Genomic DNA, 21,627 nt, shown 5'->3' with positions numbered 1-21,627 from the left:
TCTGCTCATCTGAGTGATAAACAGAAGCACAAATGCAGTTAATAAGTAAAGCAACTGTGCAACTGTAAGTTAACTATGCATATAATTATGCTGTTCATAGCAAAATTTAAAAAAAAATTAATGCTACTACTTTTCCATACACAGCTGGCAACTAATTCTGTGCCTTGAGAATATTATGTGCAAACTCCAGGTTCAGGTGCCTAGGCAGTGAGACATTTCCCAGTGGTACATTTGGTTGGAGACAAATGTCTGAAGTGGCATTCAGCTGAAGAGAAATATGGCTGTTGTAAACTCCCCTGGGGGCAGAGGGAAGCACTCACCGCCATGCCCACAGCTTTAATAGCCAATTGCATGGGACAGATTAATAATCCCCTTCCTACTATGTGCACTATATACTAATTTCATTATTGCTACATTAAGTCTAGCTCCTTCATATACCTCTGAGAATCTGATCAGTTAAGCTAATTTAAGACTGTATGAATGCCATCCTTCTTAGCAACTATTATAGAATATGTAGATGTATACCCTACTTGGACTATATGAATGTGTCACTGCCTTCTAAATATTTTTTTTCTTCTTGTATTGTTTCGTCTCTTTTAAAATATGTTATCTCACATGATTACTAAGTTGCTATGTAAACAACTGTATTAGTCTAAAAAGTGTACTGTATCTGAAGTTGCTACTATCTGTTTAGTGGAGCTTATCTCCCAGGGCCTCTACTGAAAATGGAAATATATCCAGTTAGACTAGCCCGGTTAACAAATGTAAAATAAAATAAATAAATAAATAAATAAAAAGTAATGAGTGTCGTGCTCAGTGTATAGTACATGCTTAACTGCAACATACAGGAGGAGTGTGCTAAAGCATGGAGTAAACCCTGCATGCTACTGTAGTCACGTTTATGCTCAGCATGCATTTTAAGTAATGTGAAGGGGTAGTGATCCACACCCAGCAAATATAAAGGCACTGCCCATTATGCACTGCATTTTTGCTGCCACTGACATGCCCACTGGCCAGCCTGCTGCTGATGCCTGCCATACTGCCTGCTCTGTCATGTTGCCTCGGGGGCCATGGACATTATTTGCTCCCAGTGTGTTTGATTATCAAAGTTTTGGGCATGGTACTGCATTCCTCTCTTTTCCAACAGGTAATTTGCAACAGACACATTTCTCTGCAGCTGAAGGTAACTTCAACCATGTTTCCACAAACAAATGTACCACAGTAAATGTCTCGCTGCTTAGGTGCCTGAACCTACAAACTGCAATACATATTAAAACACAAGGTTGCTAGACTGAAGCAATCCATTTCATCAGTTTAAAAAGAATTGTAAGATGCAGTTTTTATTTATTTATTTTTTTACTTACACATTTGATTGCTCCCATGTCCTTTGGTTTCTGTTAAGCAAAAAAAACAATGTAAAATGGCTGGACATCTGATGTCAATGACTGTGTTATCCAATTAACTGCAGGAAGTGTCAATCTCCAGAACTATGAGAACTGTGCATTGGTGATGCAGTTTCAGTGCTGTTGCTGTTTAATATATATTGTGATACTGTAGCATTTGCTACTGTTTCTGAAGAAATACTATAGCTGAGAGCAGCTGCATGACTTGTCCAAATGACAGGAGTTAAAAAAATGAACATCCAAAAGATCAGCAGTAAACATTTCTCATTTCACAGTTTCAGGTAAGGTGTAGCAAGTGCTTAGCTGTGTGAATACAATGCAAATGTACATATAAGATATCTGAAAACCTGAATTGACTCGTAATTTGATTTATGTTCTGGAGGGTACTTCACGGCTTTCTAGTAAATGCTGCAAGATTGCAGTCATTTATGTTTCCAGACTCCATATCTTAGCAACAAAGTACATAGAAATATTTAAAATCTGTACCTGGTTTTGATCCTTTGTCCACATATTAGTTTGGCTTTGTCTTTGATTTGTAAACTAAGAGGTTGAGAGCTTCTATTTGAGTACTGTATACCTTTCAACAGTCCCTGATTTTGCAGAATATCCCTGATTTTTTGTCTCATATTTTATTGATTTCCCTTGAAAACATTTTTGATTTTTTTGTAAATCAGTAAGGATTACAGTCAGTCAATAAAGCCAGACATTTTAAGTATTGTGATTCAAAAAATACATGTTGATGCAAAATTTTTATTAACTCTATGCTAGAACAATATTTAAAATGTGGCCCTCTTTATTGTTAGCTTTGTCCAGAATTTTTGAGCAAAGAATTTGAGAGGTGTGGTGAAAATGTGTATGTGTGTATCTGTGTATATCTGTGTGTGTGTGTGTGTGTGTGTGTGTGTGTGTGTGTGTGTGTGTCTGTGTGTCTGTGTCTGTCTGTCTGTCTGCGTGTGTGCATGTGTGTGTGTGTGTGTGTGTGTGTGTGTTTATGTGCACAAGTGTATGTGCCATATTAAGATTTCTGGTAATAATGTGATCAAAAAGTAGTTTACATGGTACTTCATATTATCAATAAGGCTTACATAATACTAGAAAACCTGTCGATGATACCTCGTGTCTTAACTGTTCTTTACAGATATAAGTACCTCATTAGCAATATGCAGTCCATCTAAATATATTTATGCAAATATGTCATATCAGTAGAAAAATCATATAATGCATAAATATCATATTTCTGTGACTATGTCAGGCATTGTCCAACTGGATACATTGTTAAACGGCATTTAACATGTCCATTCCCCAGTGTTGTCAGGGTGGAGCCTCAGACAAAAAAGATATTCAACACTATACAAATTTCATAAATTCATAGACTGTTACTAGGCTAACAACCTGGGGGGAGGACTTTATAAGCTTAGCCAAGTTTTCCCAAAAGAGTAACAGTGTCCTGTATATAAATTTGACATGCAGGCCCAGGCACAGTGTAAATTTTGTGTTCACCATCCAATGCTCTAGATTGCACTTAAATTGGGTAGTAGATGAACTCAGATTCACATGGATGAAAAGCTTACTCCATAGGAGGGACAGTCTCTGGGACACATATCTGTCTATCCAGCATGTTCTGTTTAAGTCACAGACAAAATTCAGGTCCCCAGACCTTGTATTTCTGGTACTCTTTGACTTATGAATATGTAGAAGATTCGTAAGTGTGGGGTATGCAGATGCTTTGTAAGCCAGGCATAGATCACGCCTCATCAATCTATAGGGGTCTGAATATAGGGAAAGGGCCTTAAGCCACTCTGTATAAGGCAGTTTGTTATGCCTTGTAGTCTTTTTGTAAATAACCTCTGAGGTCACTCTAGTTGTTGCATATGCCGGGTCAGGTACGTACCAAAGGAAGCATTGCACTCTACAATTGGGCTGATAAGGGCAAAGTACAGTGAGATAATGACCTCTTTAGACCTAAATGCCATGCCCTTAATTATAAGTTGCACAACATAAAAGGAATTCCTCAGCACTGTGGCCACATGGTGGTCGAAGGTAAGGTTACTGTTTATGCGCTTATCCAGATACCTGACCACTGGGTCAACTCATAGGGATGTGTTATCAACATAGTAATAAGCCGGGATGGTTGACTTTCCAAAGGGTACAATTATGCATTTCTTAGCAGTGAATTTAAGAACATGGCTTTGGGACCATTTGTTAGTCACAGACAGACCTTCCTGAATAATGTTAGTGTCTGCAGGGGTGTCAGTAATAACTGCCAGCTTGCAATCATCTGCAAACTGCAAAAATGTGAGTTATGTTCCAGGACTGTTATGAATATATTCAGTGTACCAATATTTATATTAATAACTTGAACCAAAAGCTGTCTATATGGTACTCCATGATAGCAAATGAAAGTATACACAATGCCAAAAAATAATTTGTTGATAATCGGTGTCTAATCACCACTGTTCTGCAGATATGTTCAATGTGCCCATTAAGCAATCAGATATGCCCCTCATTTATAATTATGCTTATATTTCAAAAATTGAATGGCATTTTCAAAATTGCTTTGTGCTAAAATGAAGGGCATATTCTTAACAAAAAAAAACCCCTCACAATGATACTTAGAGTCTGAGTACTGCCATTTAGCAGATATTCCTGCTTGTTCAGTAATATATGAATTTTAGCATAATTATCATACGTATGTTTATACAGGTCTCTGGCATTGTGCACCTGAAAGGATTGTGCTTCAGTATTTCACATGCCCAGTCACCAGAGAGTTCATGAATGGCTTATCAGATGAGTGAGGTGCCCAGTAACACAAAAATGATAAGTTTTTTCCTGGAAATATTATGACTGTATGGCATAACCAATAATTATATTAATAACATGAACCATGAGGTGATTACATAATATTTCATGGTATCAAATGGAAGCTTACATAATGCTGTAAAAGTTGCTGCTGATAACAGCTTTCTGCTTACTGCCATTCAGCAGATATTGAAATTTGTACAGTAATAAGATATGCATATCAGCATAATTATTATAGTTCTGTAAATATCTCTGGCATATTGCATTTGGATAGGTTCGTATGTTCATAGGTTGGTAATAGGCTATCGGCCCTAGGGCCTGTACAAGCCTAGCCATAACAATTCCCTGGATATTTCTTCCCACACTATTTACTTCCCTGGACCCCTGTCTAGCATGGCGACTGAAGTGATCCCCAGGGTGAATTTCCTATCTCCCATCCAATCATCAAGGTTTCTTTTGAAGAGATCCAAGGAGGTGCTCTGCTTGACATGTATTGGCAGTCTATTCCAGCGTATGGGGAGTCTCTCAGTCAGGAACCTATCCCTCCAGCATGTTTTGTTCATTGTGATGACAAGGTTTAGATCCCTGGAGTGTGTGGCTCTGAGGGATTGGGATTTCTTTAAGTGGAGCATGTCCAGCAGCTCAGGGTTTGACATGACCTTGTATGTTAAGCAGAGATCGCCTCTGAGTAGATGATATGCCATAGAGTGTAGCTGGAGTTTTTTTTAGATGGTCAGCATAGGTCATCTGCTTTAGGCCTGTGATTCTTTAAGTGAGGTATTTCTGCGGCCTTTCCAGCTGTTGCAGATGTCTTATGAGGTACATACCAAATAGGGCATTGTACATTATAATGGGTCTAATGAGGGATGAGTACAGTGGGACAATGACCTCCTTTTTTCTGGATGAAAAGCCCTTAGTGATGAGGTGTGCCACATAGAAGAATTTCCTGACTGTTGTGGTGATGTGGTTATCGAAGGTGAGACCACTGCCCACCTGTATCCCTAAGTCTCTCATCACACTTTCGGTGTTTCTTGTACTGCCACCTATGTGGTAATTCATGGGTACATGTTTTTTCCCAAAGGGATAACTATACATTTCTTGGCATTAAGCTTGAGCCCATGGCTCTGGCACCAAGCATCTGTTTCTGTAAGGCCCTTTTGTAGAATATCCACATAATTTGGGGATTCAATAATGGCTCCCAGTTTGCTATCTGTGAACTTTGATAGCCAGAGTCCCTTAGTGTTAGTCTGTACTTCAGAGAAGTAGATGCCAAACAAGAGACGTCCCAGGACTGAACCCTGAGGTACTCCACTTGTCACTTGTCTGGAGCTGGATTTGGAGTCGGCTACTTTTACAGTCTGGGTTCTGTCAGTAAGCCAGTTGGCAACCCATTGAGTGATATAGGGATTTATGCCCAGCTTAGTAAGTTTATCTATGATTCCAGAGTGGGGGATTTTGTCGAAGGCCTTGGCGAGGATAGATTATGATTCAGTATTTCACATGCTTAGCCACCAGAGAGGTCATAAATGCCTCATCAGATAAGTGGAGTACTTGGTAACACAAACATTATATTTTCTTTTTCCTGGAAATATTATCAGTTTATGGCATATATTAAGAATTACATTACTAACTTCAGCCAGAGCGTATTTAAATGGAACTACATGATATCAACTGAAAGCATATACAGTGACTATAAAGTTTACATTAATAGTTAGTGTCTAACAGCACTGCTTGGCAAATATTTACATGTAATTGTCCAGAATATATTCAAATATACATAGTATTCATAATTATACTCAAAAATGAAATACCATCTATAAAACTAGTATGTGGCCAAATGAATATCTGTTCTGCCCAAACAAGTCGCAAAGATAGTCGGGGTCTGTCATCAGTGGTTATAGAGATATTAATATCTGTTTGCATAATTATAAGTATATATTATCTAATGACTTGTTAAATATAAAATTATTATTAAGTCCTGTTGACATATTAATATCACAGTTGTGAAGAGGAGTGTGTGCTGAATGATGGTTGTATTTTAACTTTTTTAAGGAAAAATATATTGTCTCATAATTATTCTTCACAAAATACGTATTGCCTTCCAGTTTCTTCATTAATGAGTCAAGTAAAATGTTTATAATATGTTTATGTTAAAAATAAAATGCAATATTTATATACATGATTATGCAGATTACAGTGTCACATAAGTTGTAGCTTTATATTTCAAGTGTCTTACAGCTGTATTCTCTTTATAGTGTACTGACAGACAGCTGAAGGCAAAGTAAGTGCTGAAGGAGTTAAGGGATATTACTAATGTTAAAAAAGTCTGGTTTCAAAATGTCATTGAAGAAAAGAAAGAAAACAAATGTGTCCAGAATCTTTGTAAGCTCTGTCCTTCTTAGGCTGGGGAGGGGGGGGGGGGGGGTTGTAAGGTTGTAAAGATAATATAGTGGTACTGAATGATAAAAGGTCAAAAGACAGATTGTTAGGCCAGATGGTTGGTGTTTTAAAAAGACATATTTGTCAAGAGTTCATGTGAAGCTCTAAGCGAGCAGCACAAGGGCATAAATTATTTTAAAATTGTAAAGTTCTGCATGCATGAAATTGATAAGGAAAGGTGTGTGTGTGCATATATATATATATATATATATATATATATATATATATATATATATATATATATATATATATAGTATTATTTGTCTTTGTTCTTTGAGATTGATTGAAAAATTTTGAGTAGGCAGTCTCCCAGTGCTGTTTTGAAAGAAAATAAACCAGTACTTTACACATCCTGAAGCGTGATCCTCGAGTCAAGATTATAAGGTAAAACCTCTTTGTTATTGATTTATTACATATTTTATCATTTGGTACCATGCTCTGTATCTGAACTTTGGTATTGCTGCAGGGCAGTGTGGAAGAAATTACAAGACCCCAGCACAGAAAGTTCCTCTGTGAATTCCACACTGTTTTGTATGGAATAGTCAGAGATTTGGATACTTAACTATTCAGGGTGTGCAAATATAATAGACTAAAAAAAAAAGGGGAAAATGGATTTGTGAAAAATTTTTCTTTCTCTCTTTTAGATAATTGTATTTAAAAAAAAGTGGAATGAGAAAATAACTTTTGTTGAATGACTGAGTTTGCTTGTTAAGTGTATGTATACTAATAGTGGGAGGGCCCCACGTAATAACTGTTTTGTTGAATAACTGAGTTTGCTTGTTAGGTATATGTAAAGTAATAGTGGGAGGACCCCACGTAATAACTGTTTTGTTGAATAACTGAGTTTGCTTGTTAGGTATATGTAAAGTAATAGTGGGTGGACCCCACGTAATAACTGTTTTGTTGAATAACTGAGTTTGCTTGTTAGGTATATGTATACTAATAGTGGGAGGACCCCACGTAATAACTGTTTTGTTGAATAACTGAGTTTGCTTGTTAGGTATATGTAAAGTAATAGTGGGAGGACCCCACGTAATAACTGTTTTGTTGAATGAATGAGTTTGCTTGTTAGGTATATGTAAAGTAATAGTGGGTGGACCCCATGTAATAACTGTTTTGTTGAATAACTGAGTTTGCTTGTTAGGTGTATGTATACTAATAGTGGGAGGACCCCACGTAATAACTGTTTTGTTGAATAACTGAGTTTGCTTGTTAGGTATATGTAAAGTAATAGTGGGTGGACCCCACGTAATAACTGTTTTGTTGAATAACTGAGTTTGCTTGTTAACCAAACAAAGCACCCTGAACCACTGCTAGATGAGGCAACACTGTTTTAATAAGCCGAACAGTTCACAAAATATACACAAACGCTGAAAATAGTCACCATACGTTTTCGTCCACAACTTCATCAGATAATACAAATATATTCAATTAAACACTTATATACTCCTACAAACATTTAAATCAACCAATGAAAATGCTCTAATTCCACATTAAATGAATAAATACATTAGAATACATTAAAAACTGTATGAAAAGCTCTATAATACTAAGGAAACCACATTAAATCTTGGTTAAATAACATGTGAAACATGTAAAGTGAAACAAATTCTTTGTACAAGCACACAAAAACATGTTTGGAAGCAGAATTTCAATTTTTTATATTAGAGGTTGTACAAAAAGACCCTAGGGGTGGTATGTGGGAGACTTTAGTGGAATACAGGGAATTATACTGGCAAATTATTTTGGAGGCCAGTAAGATCCCTGGTTTAAATGATATGATCTCCCTCACTCCTGTACTAAAAATGAGGTCTGCTAAACTGTGAGATATGTGTGCAATAACATGGTTGGCCACTAGAGGGCATTATCACAATGTGTTATTATACTTTTGTAGTTTAGTATATATATGTGAATTCATTTATATATTCTTAAAAAATTTTTAAAGTTTTAAACACATTTTAACATACGTAATATCAGGTTATGGTAGTTACATGTTATTTAACCAAGATTTAATGTGGTTTCCTTAGTATTATAGAGCTTTTCATACAGTTTTTAATGTATTCTAATGTATTTATTCATTTAATGTGGAATTAGAGCATTTTCATTGGTTGATTTAAATGTTTGTAGGAGTATATAAGTGTTTAATTGAATATATTTGTATTATCTGATGAAGTTGTGGACGAAAACGTATGGTGACTATTTTCAGCGTTTGTGTATATTTTGTGAACTGTTCGGCTTATTAAAACAGTGTTGCCTCATCTAGCAGTGGTTCAGGGTGCTTTGTTTGGTTTACAAGTGTGTTTTGCATCCTCCTTTTACGTTTACCAGTACTTTTTTGGGATGGAATCACCTGCTGGAACTATGGCAAACTGTGAAGCTAAGACTAATGAGGTCGGCGAGCTCAGGAAGCTTATCGGGCAGCTCACTCAACTTGTGGGGCTTTTGACCCCAGTCAGCCAATCATTGGCCACGGTTTTGACGACGTTTTCTGGGCTAGGGAACCAGGAAGTGCCTCAGTGTTTGGAAGTGCGAGAGAGATGAGCCGTTGGTGAGGAAAACGAAGGGAGAGACGCAGATAAGCGAAATGGTGCTGAATCTAGCAGTTTAGATGGATTTCCTCGGGTTTTCTTTGATGAAACTGACCGCGGACGGTCCCAGCAACCAAACAATGGCAGTAATGCTAGCGAAGGACTCCATCATGGCCCTGGTGCTAATGTTAATTCTACAGGTACTAAAAGACAATTTAATGACTTATTTAATGTTGTGTTTGACTTTGCAACCAAAAGCACCACTAAAGACAATTTCCATGGAACTTTTACACAAAAGCTTGAGGACTTGGACTATTTTTTGTACAAATGTAAAATGTTAGAGATGGACAACACTTATTTAAAGTATTGTTTGGAGCAGAAAATAGTGCCCAAAGGGCTTAGGGTATGCAAATACCCTAATAAGGTAGTGGAAGGTACAGAGTTTTACTTTGATTTGATTGAAGCCTTTGATAATTGTGGTTTTGAAATAATGAGGGCCATTATAAAGAACAATGAAGGGGAAATTAAGAAACTACAAGAAACTGTTGAATGTGTTAATAGGGACATAACTTTTAGTTATGTACTCACCATAACTTCAGATGTTTGGGATCCATCTCGCCTACATTCTGACTGATGGGTTCGGAGCCAATCCCTCGGCTCCGACTCGGCACGCTTATGCCAAAGAGCGAAGTCTCTTATTGGCTGAGCTTACTATATCCCAGGATGCACCACTACCAGTCCCCCAGATCTAGTTTGTCCGCATACATACACAGACACACATGCTGCTTATATAACATCGTCAGATGAAACAAGATAAAAAACAGTAGAACTCAAAACCGTTCAATCTCTTCTGATCTCCAAGGCAGGGGGAAGGAGGGTGGGTATTAGGAATGTAGGTGAGATGGATCCCAAACATCTGAAGTTATGGTGAGTACATAACTAAAAGATGTTATGTGATCCTATCTTGCCTACATTCTGACTGATGGGACAGCGTCCCTAGCACCTAAATCCTGGGTGGCTCACTGGAAAACACTCCTGAGTACCGAGGAACCAAATGATGCCCTTTAGATGCCACATCCAATTTATAGTGGAAAATGAAAGTGTGCGGGTTGGACCAAGTAGCCGCAGCACAAATCTCAGAAATAGCGAGCTTGGAATGAAAAGCAATAGAAGTAGCCATAGCTCTGGTAGAGTGAGCTTTGATAGATGTTGTAAGTTGCTTATTTGAAGAGGAATAAGCCTGAGTTATGCAATCTCTAATCCATTTGGAGATAGTAGCTTTAGTGATGGTTTTACCCAATTTATTATCTGAAAAGGACACAAACAACTGGTCTGATTTTCAAATTTGTTGAGTCCTGTCTAGATAGAAGCGCAATTGCCTGTGAACATCCAATTTATGGAGGGTGTATTCCGCTTCGTTGGAAAATTTTGGAAAGAAAACTGGTAGCTCTAGAGATTGTTGGAGACAGAGATTAGAACAAACCTTTGGAACAAAAGATGGGTTAGGCCTAAGTGATACTCTATCCTTGTGAAAAATCAAGTACGGTGATTTGATAGATAGGGCTTGAAGCTCTGAAACTCTTCTTGCAGAGGTAATTGCAACTAAGAAGGCAGTTTTCCAAGACAGATATTTTAACTCACATGTAGCAGCCGGTTCGAAAGGGGAAGATGTTAAGGCACGAAGTACCAAATCAAGATCCCACGGAGGCGCAGGATGAAAAACTGGGGGTCTTAACAGCCCAGCACCTTTAATGAAAGTTTTGCATAATCTGCTGCTCATCAACGGTGGATCCATGGATTCGTGAAATTTGGAGATAGCTGCTAGTTGGACTTTAATAGTAGAGACTGAAGATCCTTGATTAAACAAGGATGTTAAAAATTTCAAAACCTCTGGTATCGGGGCAGTGATAGGGTCTAAGCCCCTGAGTTGAGCCCAGATAGCAAACCTCTTCCACTTACTGAGGTACAATTTCTTAGTGGTGGGTTTGTGGGCCGAAGACAAAATGTGAATAACTTCCGGGTCTAAGGTGTGATTTCTGACTAAAGTCGGAAGTGGAGGAGCCAAGCTGTCAATTTCAAAGTGTGAAGGGACTGGTGTTGTCATCCCGACTGATGAATCAGCAGATCCGGAGTTAGATCCAAAAACCAAGGATCGTCCACAGCATGTTTCTTTAGGTAGAGAAACCATACCTGACGAGGCCAGTGCGGAGCAATTAGTATCATTGTGGACCCCAATTGAGAAGCTTTCTGGATGACTTTGAGGAGAAGTGGGACCGGAGGAAAGGCATAAAGTAGTCCTGTTGGCCAAGGTTGGACTAGAGCATCCGTAGCTGCCTCTCCCTGACGTGGAGTCAAGGAGAAGAACCTTTTGCACTTTGCGTTTTGTGGTGTTGCAAACAGGTCGCAGCACGGGGTCCCCCATCTTCTGAAAACCTGAGCTGCTACTGTTTCATTCAGGGACCACTCGTGAGGAGAGAGAATCGTCCTGCTTAATCTGTCTGCCAATATATTGGATTTCCCTGGAATGTGGGTCACTACCAAGAAACGGTTGGTAGCTACAGCCCATTCCCACACCCTCATGGCCTCTCTGCAAAGGGGGTAAGATCTGGTCCCTCCTTGTTTGTTTAGATACCAGACCACTGACATGTTGTCTGTGTGGATAGCGATAATGCCTTGAGGGAGAAACTTGTGGAGGGCCTGTAGGGACAGAAGTACAGCCCTCATTTCCAATACATTGATATGGAGAAAGGTTTCGTCTGGAAGCCAAGAACCCTGAACTAACCTGCCCAGACAATGCCCCCCCCACCCTGTCTGGGAGGCATCCGTCGTCAGGGTGGCCACCGGAGGGGGGATAACAAAAGGTCTTCCCTGATTCAGATTGGATGGCTGAAGCCACCAGCGGACGTCCCATTTGCACATTTCTGTAATCAGAATGGGGTGATTGAGGGGGAGATTCTGAAAGGACCATTGTGTCGATAACAGCCACTGAAGAATCCTCATGTGTAATCTTGCCAGTGGAACTAGGAGAACCATGGCAGACATTGAACCTAAAAGTTGCAGGACCATCCTGGCTGGGGCTTTGGATCTTGGAAGCAGGGCTTGAACTTGACCTTGTAAAGTTTGAATCCTTTCGGTAGGAAGAAAGACGCGCATCAATTTTGAGTCTATCTCTGCTCCTATGAATCTTATGCGCTGAGAGGGCAGCAAGACAGACTTTGACCAATTGAATGTAATTCCCAGGGTAGCACCCAGGGAGATGGTGGCTTTGAGGTTGTCTATTAGTAGATGCCTGGTGGTGGCAGTCAGGAGCCAGTCGTCCAGATAGGGAAACACTTGGAATCCAAGACTCCTCAGGTGAGCAGTCACTACTGCCAAACACTTGGTGAACACCCTGGGGGCTGTGGTGAGACCAAAGGGCAGTGCACAAAATTGGAAATGACTGTCTCCCAGGCTGAAGCGCAGATACCTCCTGGACGCCTGATGTATCGGTATGTGATAATAGGCGTCCTTGAGATCTATGGAGCACATCAAACATCCTTCTCCAACAATGGGAGAATGGATTGTAAAGTGACCATTCGGAATTTGGACTTCATGACGGACTGGTTTAGTTTGCTGAGATCCAATATTGGTCTCAGGTCCCCTGTCTTTTTTGGCACTAAAAAGAACCTTGAGTAATTTCCGGATCCGATCTGGTCTGTGGGGACCGGTTGGATGACTCCTTTTTCTAGCAGCTTTGACGCTTCTGCGGCTGCAATTTCCCTTTGACTGGGTGGTGGGTCCGGGATTTTTTTTGGACGGCGGGGGTGAGTGTGTGAAGGGAATGGTGTAACCTCCTGCAATAATCCGAAGCACCCATCTGTCCTGAGTGATAGACTCCCAGGCTTTTAGGTGCTTGGCAAAACGACACCCGACTGGCTCCGGAGCAGCACAGCCGGGCAATCCCTCATGAAGTGTGGGAGGCTGAAGAGCCACGAAAGGACTCGCGGTCTCCAGAATTGCGGGGCCCTCTGCCGCCTCTGGGACGGCGTCTCCCAGAAAAATTTCCCCGTCCTCTGCCTCTGGAAGGGGAATCTTCCTGCTGTTGAGGAAAAACTTACGTGATTTATGGAACCACATCTTCCCTCCTCCTTTAGCCTTGGGATAAGGCCGAAGGGAGTGGAATAACGTGCACCTATGGCAGATAAAGTTTTTCCCTCTTGCTCACAGTGGGTAAGAGTGTCTTTAACCTTAGGTCCAAACAAAGAGGACCCATCAAAGTGAGCGTCGGAAGGAAGACTTGAAGGCCTCCGCAAAATGACACAAATGGAGCCAGGCTTGTCTCCGTAGAGCCACGCCTGTGCCTGCCGCTCTGCCCGCCCCTTCAGCCGCATATGAAATGAGCCTCATGGACGAGTTAGAAATCGAGGTAAGGATAGCCAACTGAGAGCTAACCGACTGGGCTAGCTGCTCAGGTAGGTTACCTGAGAGGGAATCTGACAGCTCCTTGACTAGATCCCTCTGTAGCCTGGTAAAATGTGCCAAATAATTCAGGGACCTTAGTGTAAAGGCCGCTGAAGTCAGGATGCACTTCCCGTACCGGTCCATGCTCCTAGACTCCTTATTAGGAGGATGGATGGACGTTGAAGCCTCTGCCACGTCCTGTTGTGTAGCAGATGCCACCACCATGGCATCTACAGCCACGCCTTTTGTCAAGAACTCCTTCTCGGGTGGGGCAGACAAAAATTTGTTAGGGCGAGAAGGCACTGGTTCCACAGTATCTGGATGTTCCCACGCCCTCCGACAAACCAAATCCAGGAGCTCGTCGAAGGGCGGAGACACCCAGGAGGTGGAGGGCTGAGCCCCAAAGGCCTTGAGAAGCACTGACTCATCAGCAGAGGGGGGTTTGGATATCCAGCCGCCTCGTTGCTTAAGGATCTCCAAAATGTCTGCGAATGAGACATCATCCAAGGACGACTTTGGGGACCCCTCCGCATCATCAAGATCAGGGTCCGATGTAAGAGACTCGGGGGAGTCCACGTGCTTCCTCTTGCACGATCTCTTCCTTGGGGGCTCCTCCGAAGACAACTCCGAAGAACCCTCAGGAGGAGGGGAACCCCCAGTGGGGGTAACCTCAGGCCCCGGGGCTCCGCTGCCTAGGGACAGGGGAACTGCCAAAGACCCAGTCTCCACGCCCAGGGAAGGTGCCGGTAAAGCCGTAGAGATGGCTGAAGAAGACTTGGCCAAGGCACTCCTCATAGCTCTGAAAGCCGGACCCCCAGAATCCTGGGAGTGTCCGGTCCCCGGAGCCATGATAGCAGACGGAAGTCCCACAGCCGAAGCACCGAGAGGGAGGCTAAGAACCGACAGCATAGGTCCAGAAACGTCACCCCCGGGTCCGGCCGAAGAAGTCCGCGTGCCAAACTCGGACCCAAAGGCCGGGGTTGGAGTAAGGGTCGGAGCCGACCCTAGGATCTCCACCGGCTCCAACAGCACCTGTTCCGATGGAGCCGAAGCGGTCGGAGGAGGAATGGCAATGGCATGGGCTATCGGCTCCGAAGCCAATTGGGTCGGAGCCGAAACAAATTTTTGAAAGACTGGGGACTGGAACAGTCTTTGGAGCACCCTGTCTATGTCCGAATCTGACATCCTCGATGACCTAGAGGAGAGTGAACGGGTTCGAGTTGGCCTCTCCAACGGCCCCAAGGGGCTAGGGGACCGGCTCCGAGGCGACTCGATAACTATCGGCGCCGAAGGAATATCCAAACTAGTTTCCATCGGTGCCGAGGAGGACTTAGGCGCCGAGGAGGAAGTGTCTGAGCGGACAACCTTCATCGGCTCCGAGACCAGTGGAGCCGATGAAGGTGACCCGCCTCTCGATGCCTCAGCCATCGGCTCCGAAGCCAGAGGAGTCGAGACTGAAGGCATCGAGGCAGACCGTTCCGCCCTCGGCTCCGAAGTCCTTGGAGCCGAAGGAGAAGCCTGCCTATGTCTTTTGGCGGTCGGGTCCGACGGACTGGTCGGAGCAGACGCCCTTTTCTTTTTAGCAGGAGAAGGAGAGGATGCTAAAGCTTCTTCAAAAGAGGGTTTTATGAGGCCTTTCAATATAAGCTTATTTTTCCTCTCCTGGAGGACCCTCGAGGAAAAAGCGTGACACACGCTGCAGGACTCCTGCAAATGTTTGGCGCCCAAACAATATACACAGAGAGAGTGGTCATCCGTGATAGACATTTTAAAACTACATTTAGTGCACTTCTTGAAGCCCGAAGGCCTAGGATCCTGAGACATTATAAGAAAAAACTGAGTAACTCTCTCACAGACAAAACTTTGTTGGAAAAGACTGACCCTACAAAGATTAACTTGCCGTTCACAATGATAGCCAATTAAAATAAAGGCCAACTGAAGACATACAACAGTGAATAAATGTATAAGGGAATCCAAGAACCCCTAAGGTTCAAAAAGGGATTAACCAACAGGAAAGGCCCTACGGATCAAGGGAGCCTGTATCCAGAACAAACACCAATCACACACAAATTTTCCACAAAAAGTTTTCAAAACACACACAACAGCACAGAGTAGCTGTTAAAACAGCTTTTTGTTAAAGAATTAGCAAATTTCTGACAGAAAAAGTTAGTGAAAAGACACTACTTAGCTCAGCCAGCTCGAGACCACGTCTTTGCTAGTTAGCGGCAAACGAGATCTGGGGGACTGGTAGTGGTGCATCCTGGGATATAGTAAGCTCAGCCAATAAGAGACTTTGCTCTTTGGCATAAGCGTGCCGAGTCGGAGCCGAGGGATCAGGTCCGAACCCATCAGTCAGAATGTAGGCGAGATAGGATCACATAACATCTAATGATTTATTATTCACAGTTGATGAAGAAAGAAATAAGTATCACAAACTATTAGACAACTTAGAAAGTAAATGTGTAGAAGTAAAAAATAGAAAATTAAACAAAATAGACAGGGACATCAACGAATATAAAGTTAAAAAACAATACCCGAAGCCTAAGAATTGGGTAAGAAATAGTAGAAACTATGAAGGAAATTACTACAGGAAAGGTAACAATGATATTCCTGACAATGAACCACCTTTGGAGAATGATTATGATACTGCATTTCCACCTTTAAGACGGTCTGAGAGGCTCATGCATAGGGAACCTGTCAGTTACAATTCAAAAAACTACAAAACCAGAAACTGGGGAGCTCAAGAAAGGAGACGACCAGTCTGGGAGTAATTGTAAATGATGGTTTTAAACACACTTACAATGATTTTAACATTTACAATTATACTGATGTTACAATAAATATTAATTATTTTGAATTACTTACAAAGGGGTTTGGTTTTATACCCAAAGAAAGAACAAACATTTTTAAATTATTAATTGATATTAAATTATTTATTAGGAAGAAAAACCTTGAATTACTATTTAAAGGAAAAGGTTTTAATGTGAACAATGAACAATTGAGACGTAAAAGTACTTTCAACCCCCCAATACATCCCCAGCTTAGAAACTTTGAATTAGGACTGGAACATGAGCTAAGGAAAATTTTGAGTTGTCATAAGGTGCAGTCTAACCTAACTGACTCTGAACAGGAGATTTTAAAGTCACTAAGTGAAAACAAGAATATAAGAATCATGAAGCCCGACAAAGGCGGGGGGGGGGGTTGTGTTGATGGATTATATAAACTATGAGAGCAAAATGTTTGATATTTTAAATGACACTACAAAATACACCAGAATATCTTTAAATGAAATAAATATTGCCTACAAGAGAATTTATGTCATCTTAAATGATTTATTATTGGATGGGGTTATTGATATGAGTACATTTAGATATTTGCATTTGGAAAAGCCGAGAATACCCTCTATATTCGGGATACCAAAGGTGCATAAGGATGAAAATGACCCGCCTTTGAGAGTAATAGTTTCAGCCGAAGGTTCGGTCACTGCACCTCTGGCAAAGTATATAGACCAGAAGGTGAAAAAGCTTGTTAGTGACAATTCTGTTATTTTAAGGGATTCCTGGCATTTTCTAAGAAAACTAAATGAATCTTTGGTCAGTGAAACCAATGGTTTTGGTACCTTGGATGTGACTGATTTATTCACAAGTATACCCCATGACACAGGTTTAGGATGGTTCGAGGAAATGTTAGTGGACTCTAAACTTTTAAAATGGAATGAATTTAGAATGGTGTTACTATTTATGGACATTGTCCTAAAGAACAATTTTATCTTTTTTCAAGGCGAGTATTTCAGACAAATTAAAGGTGTGGCTATGGGGGCACATTGTGCTCCCACATATGCCAACATTATAATGGCATTTTTTGAAAACAAGTTTGTCTTGAATTCAGAATATAACAGCAAATGGAAGTTATATAGTAGATTCCTTGACGACCTGTGTTTTTTATGGGGGGGTACCGAAGATGAATTTGTAAATTTTGTTGAATATCTAAATGGTACCACTGAATTTTTGAGATTTACCCATAATTTCACAACAGAGGAATTAAAATATCTCGATGTTAATATTGTTAAGACACAGCAAGGTTTTAAATCTAGAATCTTCAGAAAAGAAACTTTCTCAAATTCATACCTGCACTATTCAAGTTCACACCCCCCACATCAAAAAAGAAGTGTCCTCAAAGGGCAATTTGTGCGGTTGTGTAGGATGACCTCAGATGATTGTTGGTATATTAATGAATGTAAGAACTCGAAAAACATGTTCTTGAATAGAGGTTACCCTGAATAACTTATTGATAGTGTCTCCAAGGAAGTTATGGAGGGTAGAAATGATAGGTTTGCCCCTATACTGGGTAAAATTGAAAATATTGCAACCCAATATGTGACAAACACTAAAACAGACGGTATAAAAGAAGATTATACATCGGGTATTATTACTACATATGATGGGCAGGCTGGATTAATAAGAAGAATTTTTAAAAAAGAGTGGAACAACTTTTCAAGAGTTTCTGATTTAAATAATATTTTTCAGAGTGACATAAAACATATTTATAGGAAAGGTAATAGCCTGAAGGATATTTTTGAAAGGGGTAGTAAAAAGAACTTTCCACTTGCAGGCAGTAATAAAAGGGCTGGTGTATATAAATGTGGTGCATGTAGTTATTGTTCTTATCTGATTACTGGAGATACCATTAATTTGCGGGCCAGGAACAACAAAAAAATAACTTTAAAAACTTTTGCTAATTGTTGTTCAAAAGGAATTATTTATTCAAGTTTATGTAAAAAATGTGACGCCTTCTACGTGGGCAAGAGTGAAAGAAAGATAAAACAAAGAATTTATGAGCACATTTATGATATTCGTACTAAAAGTGAAACAAATTCTTTGTACAAGCACACAAAAACATGTTTGGAAGCAGAATTTCAATTTTTTTATATTAGAGCTTGTACAAAAAGACCCTAGGGGTGGTATGTGGGAGACTTTAGTGGAATACAGGGAATTATACTGGCAAATTGTTTTGGAGGCCAGTAAGACCCCTGGTTTAAATGATATGATCTCCCTCACTCCTGTACTAAAATTGAGGTCTGCTAAACTGTGAGATATGTGTGCAATAACATGGTTGGCCAGTAGAGGGCATTATCACAATGTGTTATTATACTTTTGTAGTTTAGTATATATATGTGAATTCATTTATATATTCTTAAAAATTTTAAGTTTTAAACACATTTTAACATACTTAATATCAGGTTATGGTAGTTACATGTTATTTAACCAAGATTTAATGTGGTTTCCTTAGTATTATAGAGCTTTTCACACAGTTTTTAATGTATTCTAATGTATTTATTCATTTAATGTGGAATTAGAGCATTTTCATTGGTTGATTTAAATGTTTGTAGGAGTATATAAGTGTTTAATTGAATATATTTGTATTATCTGATGAAGTTGTGGACGAAAACGTATGGTGACTATTTTCAGCGTTTGTGTATATTTTGTGAACTGTTCGGCTTATTAAAACAGTGTTGCCTCATCTAGCAGTGGTTCAGGGTGCTTTGTTTGGTTTACAAGTGTGTTTTGCATCCTCCTTTTACGTTTATGAGTTTGCTTGTTAGGTATATGTAAAGTAATAGTGGGAGGACCCCACATAAATTTGTTTGTTAGGTATATGTGGTGGTGCTGCGGTAGCTTTGTTGCCTCACAGTAAGACGTTGTCCTGTTCGATTCTCAGCTAAAGCGTCTTCTGTGTGGAGATATGCATGAATGGGCGTACCTTCGTTGAAGGTTGTGTGTCAGGGCTGGCAACTCAGTACGTAAAAATCTACTGCCAATCATTAGCGGACCGGAGTTCCACTGTAGCGACCCCTAACCGGGAAAAGCCAAAAGCTACATCAAGGTATATATAAAGTAATAGTGGGAGGACCCTACAGAAATTGCTTAATAGTAGGAAGAACACAAGATTGCTATCACCATGAAACGAACACCACACTAGACTGCTGGAAAATATTTATCTTGTTTATTCTCCGTACATCATTCTGGTTCCTCAGCTTATCACCTTCAAGGAATAATTCAAATACAAAATACATCTCCTTTTATACACCAGTGCCTGAAAGTATTTAATCAATTAACACATAAATTGCTCTTTATTTAAAGTGGCACCACTTCCTATAAATACCTATTCATTTTCTACATGCAAAATGGTTAGTGACACTTCAATATGACTTCATTACCAATGTGTAAATACATAAATACATAAACACGACTTTTTATCATAAACCCTGCCTTTCAGAAATGTCTTGAGAAAATAATTGACATTCACAATATCTTGAAACGATACATTTTAAATGGGAGCGTGCTACATCAATTAGATAAACTTGGAATATAGAGTTAAACCAGTGCAACTATGACTGTAACACAATTATTTTCATTTAATTCCATATTGCGTTTGTTCATGCTTGTTGGATGCCATATTATAATATATTATATTGTACTATATATAAACATTACACACAATTGATTATGAAACATTTTCAAACCAGCTATAAAATTTATATTCTCCCTTATTCATTACATATTACAGTCTAAATTCATGCATTTAGGGTACAATGTACCATAATTTAATATCATTCTGCATTCTAACTTATTAAGGGCTCCTCTAAAATTTCCAAAGTTAACATTGTGTCGTGCCAACACACTATAGAATAACCCTTCCACTGATCCATTGTGTTTTAACATGAAGTGAGCTGCCACTGGACTTTCCAAGTTATTTCTTCTTATATCCCCTAGGTGCTCTAAAATACGTACCTTAACCTTTTTTAGTTGTTTGCCCAATATACCAAGTAGTATCATTACAGTTGCATCCTATGATATAGATCACCCCGCATGAATTGCAATCATAACTCTATCTAGCAAAATATGTCTTTCTGTTAATTTTCAGGCCATGCATATTTTTAACCCTCTCACATACCTTACATTTACCACACCTGAATGTGCCAACCCTTTTGCCATCTGTATTGTTTTGAATCTTTTTGTTAACAAGTTCCTTTAAATTATTATACCTACTGTACGAAAATGTCACATGTCTTGGAAACAGGGAGCCTACCATAATATCTTCAATCACCATGTTCCATACCTGCCTTAGAAGTTTTTCCAATAATGGAAAAAAATTAGAGAACTTAGTGACGAAAAATAATTTTTCTTTTTCTTGTACTATTTGTTCTTCCTCTCTCCCTGAATTCCAACCATATCTTTTTGTGTGACTCACTTTCCTCTGGGCCATTCACAAAGCATCATCCGAGTACCCTCTGCTGGCTAATCTTTCATGGGTTTCACTAAGAAAAACCTCCCTAAATTGCCTTTCAGAAGTGTTAGAAAAAATCTTTTAAATTCCCCAAAAGGCAATGCCTTTAGTAAATGTGGAGGATGCATGCTCTCTGCATACAGGAAATTGTTAACTGACGTTGGCTTTCGATACGGTTTGTGCTGCACTTTACTTTGCTCATTCACATAAAATTCAACATCTAGGTATGTTATGCTCCTACTTTTACACTCCCAAGTGAATTTTAAACCATGATAATTCTCATTCAGCTGTTCCATAAATCTAACAAATCTGGGTTGATCCCCTCTACACACGAAGATGAGATCATTTATGTACATCTTGTAATAGATAACATGATGAATAAAATATTAATTCACATACATGAATGTCTTCTCAAATTCCCCCATATATATGGAGGCATAAGTAGGTGCAAACGCAGCACCCATGGCTGTCCTCTTACAGTGAAGAAAAAAATCATTTTCCACTTGAAATAATTATGTGTTAAACTAAATTCAAGCAGGGACAACAAGAAGGACATTCTGGGGCCTTCCCTCATCTCCTTAGCCATTGCTTCCAAGCCCCATCTTTTCTCAATGTACGTATATAAAGCAGATGCATCAGTGGTTGTCCAAAAATAATCTGGGTTCCATTCCAAATTGCGTACCTCTTTACATACTTGACCTGTGTTCCTAATGTGAGATGGAACTCTGTTC

Source organism: Protopterus annectens, chromosome 3.part1 (genome assembly GCF_019279795.1).
Source record: "Protopterus annectens isolate FY-2018-M chromosome 3.part1, PAN1.0, whole genome shotgun sequence".
NCBI lineage: Eukaryota > Metazoa > Chordata > Ceratodontiformes > Protopteridae > Protopterus > Protopterus annectens.
The sequence above is the reverse complement of the archived record's forward strand: the minus strand, read 5'-3'. Positions refer to the sequence as shown.